The 9,360-nt window shown below is 44.3% G+C and overlaps 1 pseudogene; it reads left to right on the top strand.

The window, feature by feature from the left end:
• Positions 1–249: 249 nt before the first annotated feature.
• LOC112414632 (60S ribosomal protein L36a-like) lies at positions 250–593 on the top strand (annotated as a pseudogene).
• Positions 594–9,360: the final 8,767 nt, after the last annotated feature.

The raw sequence follows: 9,360 nt of genomic DNA, 5'->3' as shown, positions 1-9,360 counted from the left end.
AGATGCCCACCCTCTCTGTGGCAGGAAGGAAAGCTATACCTTGCAGAGCTGAAATACACACACACACACACACACACACACACACACACACACATGCATACACATGTGGGCGCACGTTTGTGCGTGCACACACACATACAGTATTCATAGGTCTGACGTTGAAATATTAGCTATTTTGTTAGCATCCTGAATATTCGATCAGGAAAAAATTAAAAGCTTTTTTTACATGACAACAGTGTTCACGTAAACATGGTGAACGTTCCTAAAACCCATCAGACTTTCTGTAAGAAGTATGGCAGGCACCAATCCCTCAGAACAGGGAGGGCAAGGTCTCTCTGTGTGCCCAGGGAAAGCACCATTATAACAAGAAGCAGAGTGGCTACGGTGGGCAGACTAAACTGATTTTCCAGAAAAAGCCTAAAATTACCAGGAAGATTGTGCTGAGGCTTGAATGCATTGAGCCCAACTGCAGGTCTAGGAGAACGCTGGCTCTTAAGAGATGCAAACATCCTGAACTGGGAAAAGATAAGAAGAGAAAGGACCAAGTGATCCAGTTCTCAGCTTCGTATCCTGTTTCATCCCAAAGACAATAAAGTCTTGAGATATGTTTTTTTTAAAAAAAAAAGATGAAAAGATTGTAAAAAATACTTTAGCTAATTCAAAGTTTGCAAATATTTGTCTGTTCTCTGTATAATAATGTGAAAACGATGATGGCTTTGTACTGTTGACCACATGAAACATACAGCACCAAAGTTTCTGAAGTGAAATGGAAATTGTATCATTATTTCTGCTTTTCAGAGTTTTAATGGTTCAGTAAAGGGCGATGACAGACTCTCCAAATCTCAGCACGTCGAAAAATTCTTTCTTCCTGAGTAGCAAAGCCCATCTGTTTTTAAACTGTGAGGGAGCTGCTGACACTTTATTAAGCTGTTGTTTTGCTTAAATTGCAGTTATTTAAAGTGACACTTCCCTCCACTCCGGCTTTCCAAAGTGCAGTAACCATAAGTACTTCTTCTTTGGGAAACTGCATGTGGCTCCTCCTTGATTAATGCACAGAGTCAATATTTTTGCTTTATTTTAAGGCATCACAGCATGTGGATGTTTTCTTGGATATTCACTTTTTCTTCCTTTATTTTCCCCCCTCCTCTCCTGCTGTAAGAGTAGATGCACTGACTATTCTATTTCTAGCAGGAGGAAGAAACCCATGTTTGAAGGAAGTCTTGTTTGCTGGTTATTTAAATTTTTCTGATCACAGTCTGTAGCATCTGTGTTGTTAAGCTGGATTTGATTACTTGACTTTTTTTTTTTAACTTTTTTTTTTTGCACTACGCGGGCCTCTCACTGTTGTGGCCTCTCCCATTGCAGAGCACAGGCTCCGGACGCGCAGGCTCAGCGGCCATGGCTCACGGGCCCAGCCGCTCTGTGGCATGTGGGATCTTCCCGGACCAGGTCACGAACCCGTGTCCCCTGCATCGGCAGGCGGACTCCCAACCACTGCGCCACCAGGGAAGCCCGATTACTTGACTTTTTAGTGAAGAAAGCTCCTTCCTGAAATTTCAGCTCCCTTCTCTATTTTTCCGGCTTCCTGGTTTTCCTGCAGATCAATCTACCTTGATCTCGGCTGTAACTTGCATCCTCTCCTCCCCTCCCTATGGGGATGAACATTTCATACACAGCGAGAGGTGCTTTAAATGTCATGGTTTGTCTGAACTTCTGGATCTCAAAGGTCAGACACACACGTCTGTTAGAAACAGTTTTCCAAGGAATCATCAGATTCTAGAGTTGGAGTCCCAGTTTCATGTTCTTGGTACTTATTCATGTGTTCTTATTTTACATATTTTCTCAGTTTTCTTCTAGCCACTGTATTCAGAAGAAAAATAAGAGATGTCAAAGTGGAGTGGCCTTGAGAAGATCAGAGAAGATAAGTCTTCTGCATCTCTGGATGTTTGGAGACTTTGTTTCTCTCCCTTTCTTGAGCTTCCTTATTTCCTTTTCATTTATCTACTAGTCAAAGCCCACACTCACTGTGCTGGTGGTGGAGACCTTACCCGAGGGGGCGATTAGGGATGCTACAGGTAAAAGGATGAAGAGGAAGGACGTGAAGGCAGAGTTCTGGGAATCTGGGCATGCGAAGGGTGAAACTGGGGGTCTGGGACAGAACCCAGGAAATCTCATGGAGCAGAAGACACAGATTTCCAAGAGAATGAAACTCTTGTTGCACAGAGTTAAATCCCCTGAGTGTGTTTGGGGGTGTGAGAGTGAGTGCGACCAGGGTACTAGAATTCAATAGTACAAAAGAGCAGGGAAGACTGTCACCCGGAGAAACCAGGGGCCAGCAAAGTGAAAAGCCCCCAGACACAACTGTGTCGACTTGGAAAAAAAACGCAGAACCTAAAAGTTGAGAATTGTGTTTTATTTGGAAGACAAAACTGAGGACTTAAGCCTGGGACCAGCATCTCATATCACTCTGAGGGACTGCTCCAAAGAGTTAAGAGAGGGAGCCAGGATACACAGGAGTTTCTATAACAAAGACCAGGTAGTCGGAACATCAAAAGGTTACTGCTAATTAAGGAAAAACAGACATCTCAAGTTTAGGAATTTAGTGCTTTTCTGTGTATGGGAAGATGCAAGAGTCTGGGCTCACTGAAATCATTCCTTTGATGTGCACCTCAGCTCCCTGGGGCCAGTATCCTGTGCTTTCCCATCCTAAGTCTCCTCAGGGGCACCGTCAGGGGGTAGCTGCAGCGGCTGACTGCTTTAGATGCTGGGCAGCCTGATTTCATCCTGAGTTCCCTCGGGGCTCACCATCGGGAAGGCTGTGATGTGATGGCTTGATGGCTGCAACATCCTTTGCTTACTGATATAGCAGGCAATAGATTTCATTCACAAACCAGACCAATGGACTTCTTATTGTTTATTCCTAATTATCATGAAGCCCCAATAACTCTTAGGTATAGTATGTCAGATCTACCTTGTCACAGGTTTTACTTGTCTGCAATGGAACATTCTACACACAATTGGCTCCAGCGTGTGTTGAGAGGTGTGCAGAGTCTCCCAAATGTGTGGACCCCAGGGATGATGTACTTTGCAGGCTCAGGGTCCAATGGCAAGAAGACCCCCAGACCTCTGCCCACACGTGCTATCCTCCTGGGCCTCCCTCTAGGAAGAAATGGGATGAAGAGAAGGGAAAGGCGGAGGTGGGGTGGGTGCGCGGTGGAGGAGGCAAGCCTCCACATTCCCTCTTTTGACCCAACCTCCCAGACTTTCTGAAATGACTCTAGCCAGGTTATCCACAGGGCAAGGCTTAGCGAGAGTTGAAAGGACATTCTTGTTACATATTCAATCTCTCCTCTTGGCTTTGGCTGCAACTCCATTCATCTGGGCTACTGTAGACTCAGACTTGTTATATAAATATAACGGGAGACAACAGGTTGGTATAAAAGGCTTTCTGACAAAGTACAAATGCTGGAATCAGCTCTACTCTATTTTAATGGGGAAATGAGAACTGAAGACACTGCTTGGACAGAAATGGGGAGAAAAGACAAGCTAGAGATTCTAGGGATCTCAGTTAAACTTCAGGGATTTAACTATCTTCTCTTCATCTGGACGGGCTTATTGAAGTTCAAGGCAAAAAGTGACATTAAAGTTCCGCTAGTTCAATACAGTCATTCCACAAGGGAGAATCGCTGCCCCCAGGGGTTTAACGCCTTGTCAAGGGCCATCAAGCTGGTCAGTAGTGGAAGAAGGTCTAGGACTAGGTCTCCTGATTTCCAATCCTGACTTTTTTTTAATTGCAACAGGTTATTTCCAATGTCCACAAGGGCAAAATGAAAACTGCGGGCCAGGTTCCCTGCCAGAGCTCTGTACAGAGAGTAACTTAGCAGAGATGAGAGGGTGGAGGGTAATGATTTGGGAAGCTTTAAACAAGGATTGGAGATCATCATCTGTCATCAGCTGTCTCCTACTTCTACCTTGCCCTGTGAATCCTACCCAGGATCCTGCATCTGCAACTCCGCAGGGGGCTTAATGGGACCTTATTTGCAAGCTTTCAAGTTTTCATTGCTTTAATTCACGTCTAAATTTGATTCATTCTAGTTGGATTTTTTAAAAATTCTGATTTTGTATGAACAATTGTATTCTGCTTTGTCTTCCCCATTCCTCTTTTTCCAAGTTTCCTCTGTTAGGCTCCATTTTTCAAATTCAGATGGAGTCCATTGCTTTTGAACTTTTCCCAAGCCTTTTATTCTCCCCTATCTCTGTTGAGTTGCAGAGCCTCAAAACTTGACATAAAATGAATGGGGACCAGACCGCCATGGAACGTGTGGAGAAGTTGCCCTTTCAGGTCAACATGTGTTCTTTGTTGGGTAATGGACACCGCTGAAGTGAGAACCCCGATATGGAAGGACCTCAGCAGTATCCTGTCAGGTCATCTGTGGCAATTAGTGGTCTGTGTCTAAGTCTCTTCATCTAAGAATGGTAATAGCTGCAAATTTGATATTGTTGTGAAAATAAAAGGTAGGTACTAAAACATGGTCATAGGTTTAAAAGTGCTGTACAGATATTAGCTACTGTGTAACTGGACCCTGCATTTTCATTCTTTGAGAATCCCAAAGTTCTGCTGAAAAACAGGTAAATTTAGATTTTCTTTTAGAAAACAAGTTAATTTTTTCAAAAGAACTCATGTTGTTTTAAAATGAGATATCTACGCATTTCAGGCAGAAGCGAGTGGTTCTTTTTTAGAACTCTCTAGTAATTCTGCGCTCCCTCAGAGAAGAATCACGTGTTGCAGTACTGTGTATTGCTCCGTGTCCCTCTGGATGCCCCAGCGTGTTGAGTAAATTGGTAGAGTGTCATGGAACAGATACATGGCTGATTGACTGGACTACAAATGAGAGGATAAACAAGCTGCTGTCAGTCTTCACTGGCCATTCCTTCCGGGAACTCCCATTATGGGGCCATTTTAATGAGTCGCTCAAACCAGGGGACACGGTAGAGTAGGCAGCTGCAATTTGTGCCTCAGAAACATACCACTATTTTAAAATCGAAGCACGGTTGATTTACAACATTGTGTTAGTCTCAGGTGTACAGCAAAGTGATTCAGTTATATTTATATTCTTTTTCAGATTCTTTTCCATTATAGTTCATTACAAGATTTTGAATATAGTTCCCTGTGGTATACAGTAGGTCCTTGTTATTTATCTATTTATATACAGTGGTGTATATCTGTTAATCCAAAACTCCTAATTTGTCTCTCCCTCCTACCTTTCCCCTTCTGTAACCATAAATTTTTTTCTATATCTGTGAGTCTGATTCTGTTTTGTAAGTAAGTTCATTAATATCTCTTTTTAAGATTCCAAATATAAGTGATATCATATGGTATTTGTCTTTGCCTGACTTACTTCACTTAGTATGGTAATCTCTAGGTCCATCCATGTTGCTGCAAATGGCATTATTTCATTATTTTTTATGGCTGAGTAATATTTCATTGTACATATATACCACGTCTTCTTTATCCATTCATCTGTCGATGGACACTTAGGTTGCTTCCATGTCTTGGACATTGTAAATAGTGCTGCTATGAACATGGCAGTGCATGTATCTTTTTGAATTAGAGTGTTTTTCTTTTCTGGATATATGCGGAGGAGTGGGATTGCCGAATCATATGGTAATTCTATTTTTAGTTTCTAAGGAACCTCCATACTGTTCTCCATAGAGGCTGTACCAATTTACATTCCCACCAATAGTGTAGGAGGGTTCCCTTTTCTCCACACCCTCTCCAGCATTTATTATTTGTAGACGTTTTGATGATGGCCATTCTGACTGGTAAAAACATATCACTTTTGGATCACCACACACAAAAATATTTCCAGGTTGTATGGGGATCATGTGATTTCAGAGGTGATAGAATCCTCAGCTCACATCCAATCCACTTTCATTTTAAAGTGGGGAAGACTGAGGTGTGGAGAGACTCAGAGCCCCATGTAGACAACAGAGCCTGTTGTCCTGACACCTGATCCCATTTCCTGAGCTCTGTTCTGCTGATTTAAGGAGATGGTTGTAGCCTCTCGTCTGGGGATACAGGAAGATGATCCAGAGCAGTGGCTCTTAACCAGGGGATTGTTCACCTTCAGCGGATATCTGGTAACGTCTGAAGACATTTTATTTGTCATGATCGGATGGGGGAATTAGTGGTTCAGGGCCAGGGATGCTGCTCAACATCCTACAATGCACAGGACAGCCCCACAACAAAGCATTAACCAGCTCAGAGTGCCAGTGGTGCTGAGGCTGAGAAACCCTTTTCTAGAGAAGTTAACTTTGGAGCTGGGAATACTTGGATTCAAACCCTGGATCTGCTATTCTCTATCTTTTGGGGGAGGTTAATCAACCTCCCTGTGCCTTGGGTTCCTCATCTGTAAAATGGGCATCCTGATAGTGCCCATCGTACAGGATTGTCACGAGGGTTAAATAAGATGCTGCATGTAAAATACAGGGAGTCACACGCAGTTGGCACTCAATAAATGGTACCTACTGATGTTATTACACCTGCAAAACTAAATTGTCAGACTTAGATAACTACATGCATATGAGTAAAATCTAATAAGGCTTTTGTGGTGCCCTTTAAGGCATTACAGTTTGGTAGGGCACATGGACCCCTCAATTCTTCTTCCAGGACCATAAGGATCCTGGAATGTTGTCTCAATTGCATATTAAGAAATAGTGATACTGACATATACTGAGAGCTTATTCTGTGACAGGGCTTCTTCTAATCCCGTCATAAGTATTAGCTCATTTAACCTACATAACAGTTTCATCAAGCAAGCACAGCTTGAGACTTAAGGAGCTTCCTTAATCCGAACAGCATGTATTTCTTTAAAAATGCAAAGTTCTTAGCCAATATCTTTAAAAATATTGTATCCCTCTCATTTGCCCTATTTCTCCTTCTGAAACGATATTTTAGACATATGTTGGATCTTCTCATTTTATGCTATGTGATTCCTATGCATGCACACACAGGTATATGTATACATATATAGTTTGTTTTGTTTTGTTTTACATCTTAATTGGAGTATAATTGCTTTACAATGGTGTGTTAGTTTCTGCTTTAAAACAAAGTGAATCAGTTATACATATACATATGTTCCCATATCTCTTCCCTCTCGCATCTCCCTCCCTCCCACCCTCCCTATCCCACCCTTCTACGTGGTCACAAAGAACCGAGCTGATCTGCCTGTGCTATGTGGCTGCTTCTCACTAGCTATTTTACGTTTGGTAGTGTATATATGTCCATGCCACTCTCTCACTTTGTCACAGCTTACCCTTCCCCCTCCCCATATCTTCATCTGCTGTGTATTTCTCTGTCTTCTCATTTTGTTTAACATACTGTGTTTGGGGTCTCCTTTTTGCAGGCTGCAGGTTTATAGGTCCTACTGTATTTGGTGTCTGCCCTCAGTGGGTAAGGTTGGTTCAGTGGGTTGTGTAGGTTTCCTGGTGGAGTGGACTAGTGCCTGTGTTCGGGTGGATGAGGCTGGATCTTGTCTTTCTCGTGGGCAGGTTCATGTCTGGTGGTGTGTTTCGGTGTGTCTGTGGCCTTATTTTGATTTTAGGCAGCCTCTCTGCTAATGGGTGGGGTTGTGTTCTTGTCTTGCTAGTTGTTTGGCATAGGGTGTCCAGCACTGTAGATTGCTGGTTGTTGAGTGAAGCTGGGTGTTGGTGTTGAGACAGAGATCTCTGGGAGATTTTTGCCATTTGATATTACATGGAGCTGGGAGGTCTCTGGTGGACCAGTGTCCTGAACTCGGCTCTCCCACCTCAGAAGCACAGCCCTGGCACCTGGCTAGAGCACCAAGAGCCTGTCATCCACACGGCTCAGAATAAAAGGGAGAAAAAGTAGAAAGAAGGAAAGGGGATAAAAGAAAATAAAGTAATGCAAAATAAAATAAAGTTACTAAAATAAAAAAAAATTATTAAGAAAAAAACTTTTAAAAAAATTAAAAACAAAAAACAGATGGATAGAACCCTAGGACAAATGGTGAAAACAAAGCTATATAGACAAAATCTCACACAGAAGCATACACATACACACTCACAAAAAAGAGGAAAAGGGGAAAAAAATAAATCTTGCTCTTAAAGTCCACCTCCTCAATTTGGAGTGATTCGTTGTCTAATCATGTTCCACAGATGCAGAGTACATCAAGTTGATTGTGGAGATTTAATCCGCTGCTCCTGAGGCTGCTGGGAGAGATTTCCCTTTCTCTTCTTTGTTCTCACAGCTCCCAGGGGCTCAGCTTTGGATTTGGCCCCGCCTCTGTGTGTAGGTCGCCGGAGGGCGTCTGTTCTTCGCTCAGACAGGACGGGGTTAAAGGAGCCGCTGATTTGGGGCTCTGGCTCACTCAGGCCGGGGGGAGGGAGGGGCATGGAGCCTGCCGTGGCAGAGGCCGGAGTGATGTTGCAACAGCCTGAGGCGTGCCATGCATTCTCCCGGGGGAGTTGTCCCTGGATCCCGGGAACCTGGCAGTGGTGGGCTGCACAGGCTCCCCGGAAGGGAGGTGTGGATAGTGACCTGTGCTCGCACACAGGCTTCTTGGTGGCGGCAGCAGCAGCCTTAGCGTCTCCTGCCCGTCTCTGGGGTCTGTGCTTTTAGCCGCGGCTCATGCCCGTCTCTGGAGCTCCTTTAAGCAGTGCTCTTAATCCCCTCTCCTTGCGCACCAGGAAACAAAGAGGGAAGAAAAAGTCTCTTGCCTCTTCGGCAGCTCCAGACCTTTTCCCGGACTCCCTCCCGGCTAGCCGTGGTGCACTAACCCCTTAAGGCTGTGTTCACGCTGCCAACCCCAGTCCTCCCCCTGCGCTCCGACCGAAGCCCGAGCCTCAGTTCCCAGCCCCGCGCGCCCCGGCGGGTGAGCAGATAAGCCTCTCAGGCTGGTGAGTGCCGGTCGGCACCGATCCTCTGTGCAGGAATCTCTTCGTTTTGCCCTCGCACCCCTGTTGCTATGCTCTCCTCTGTGGCTCCAAAGCTCCCCCTCTCTGCCACCTGCAGTCTCTGCCAGTGGAGGGGCTCCTAGTATGTGGAAACCTTTCCTCCTTCCCAGCTCCCGCCCACTGGTGCAGGTCCCGTCCCTATTCTTTTGTCTCTGTTTTTTCTTTTGCCCTACCCAGGTATGTGAGGAATTTCTTGCTTTTTGGGAGGTCTGAGGTCTTCTGCCAGCATTCAGTAGGTGTTCTGTAGGAGTTGTTCCACATGTAGATGTATTTCTGATGTATCCATGGGGAGGAAGGTGATCTCTGCATCTTACTCTTCCGGCATCTTCTACATATATAGTTTTAACTTTATTTTTGTTGAAGTAATACATATGTAATGGTTAA

This window comes from Neophocaena asiaeorientalis, unplaced genomic scaffold (assembly GCF_003031525.2).
Source record: "Neophocaena asiaeorientalis asiaeorientalis breed wild unplaced genomic scaffold, Neophocaena_asiaeorientalis_V1.1 scaffold112, whole genome shotgun sequence".
NCBI lineage: Eukaryota > Metazoa > Chordata > Mammalia > Artiodactyla > Phocoenidae > Neophocaena > Neophocaena asiaeorientalis.
Note: the sequence above shows the minus strand (reverse complement) of the source record. Positions and strands in the feature narration are given on the sequence as shown.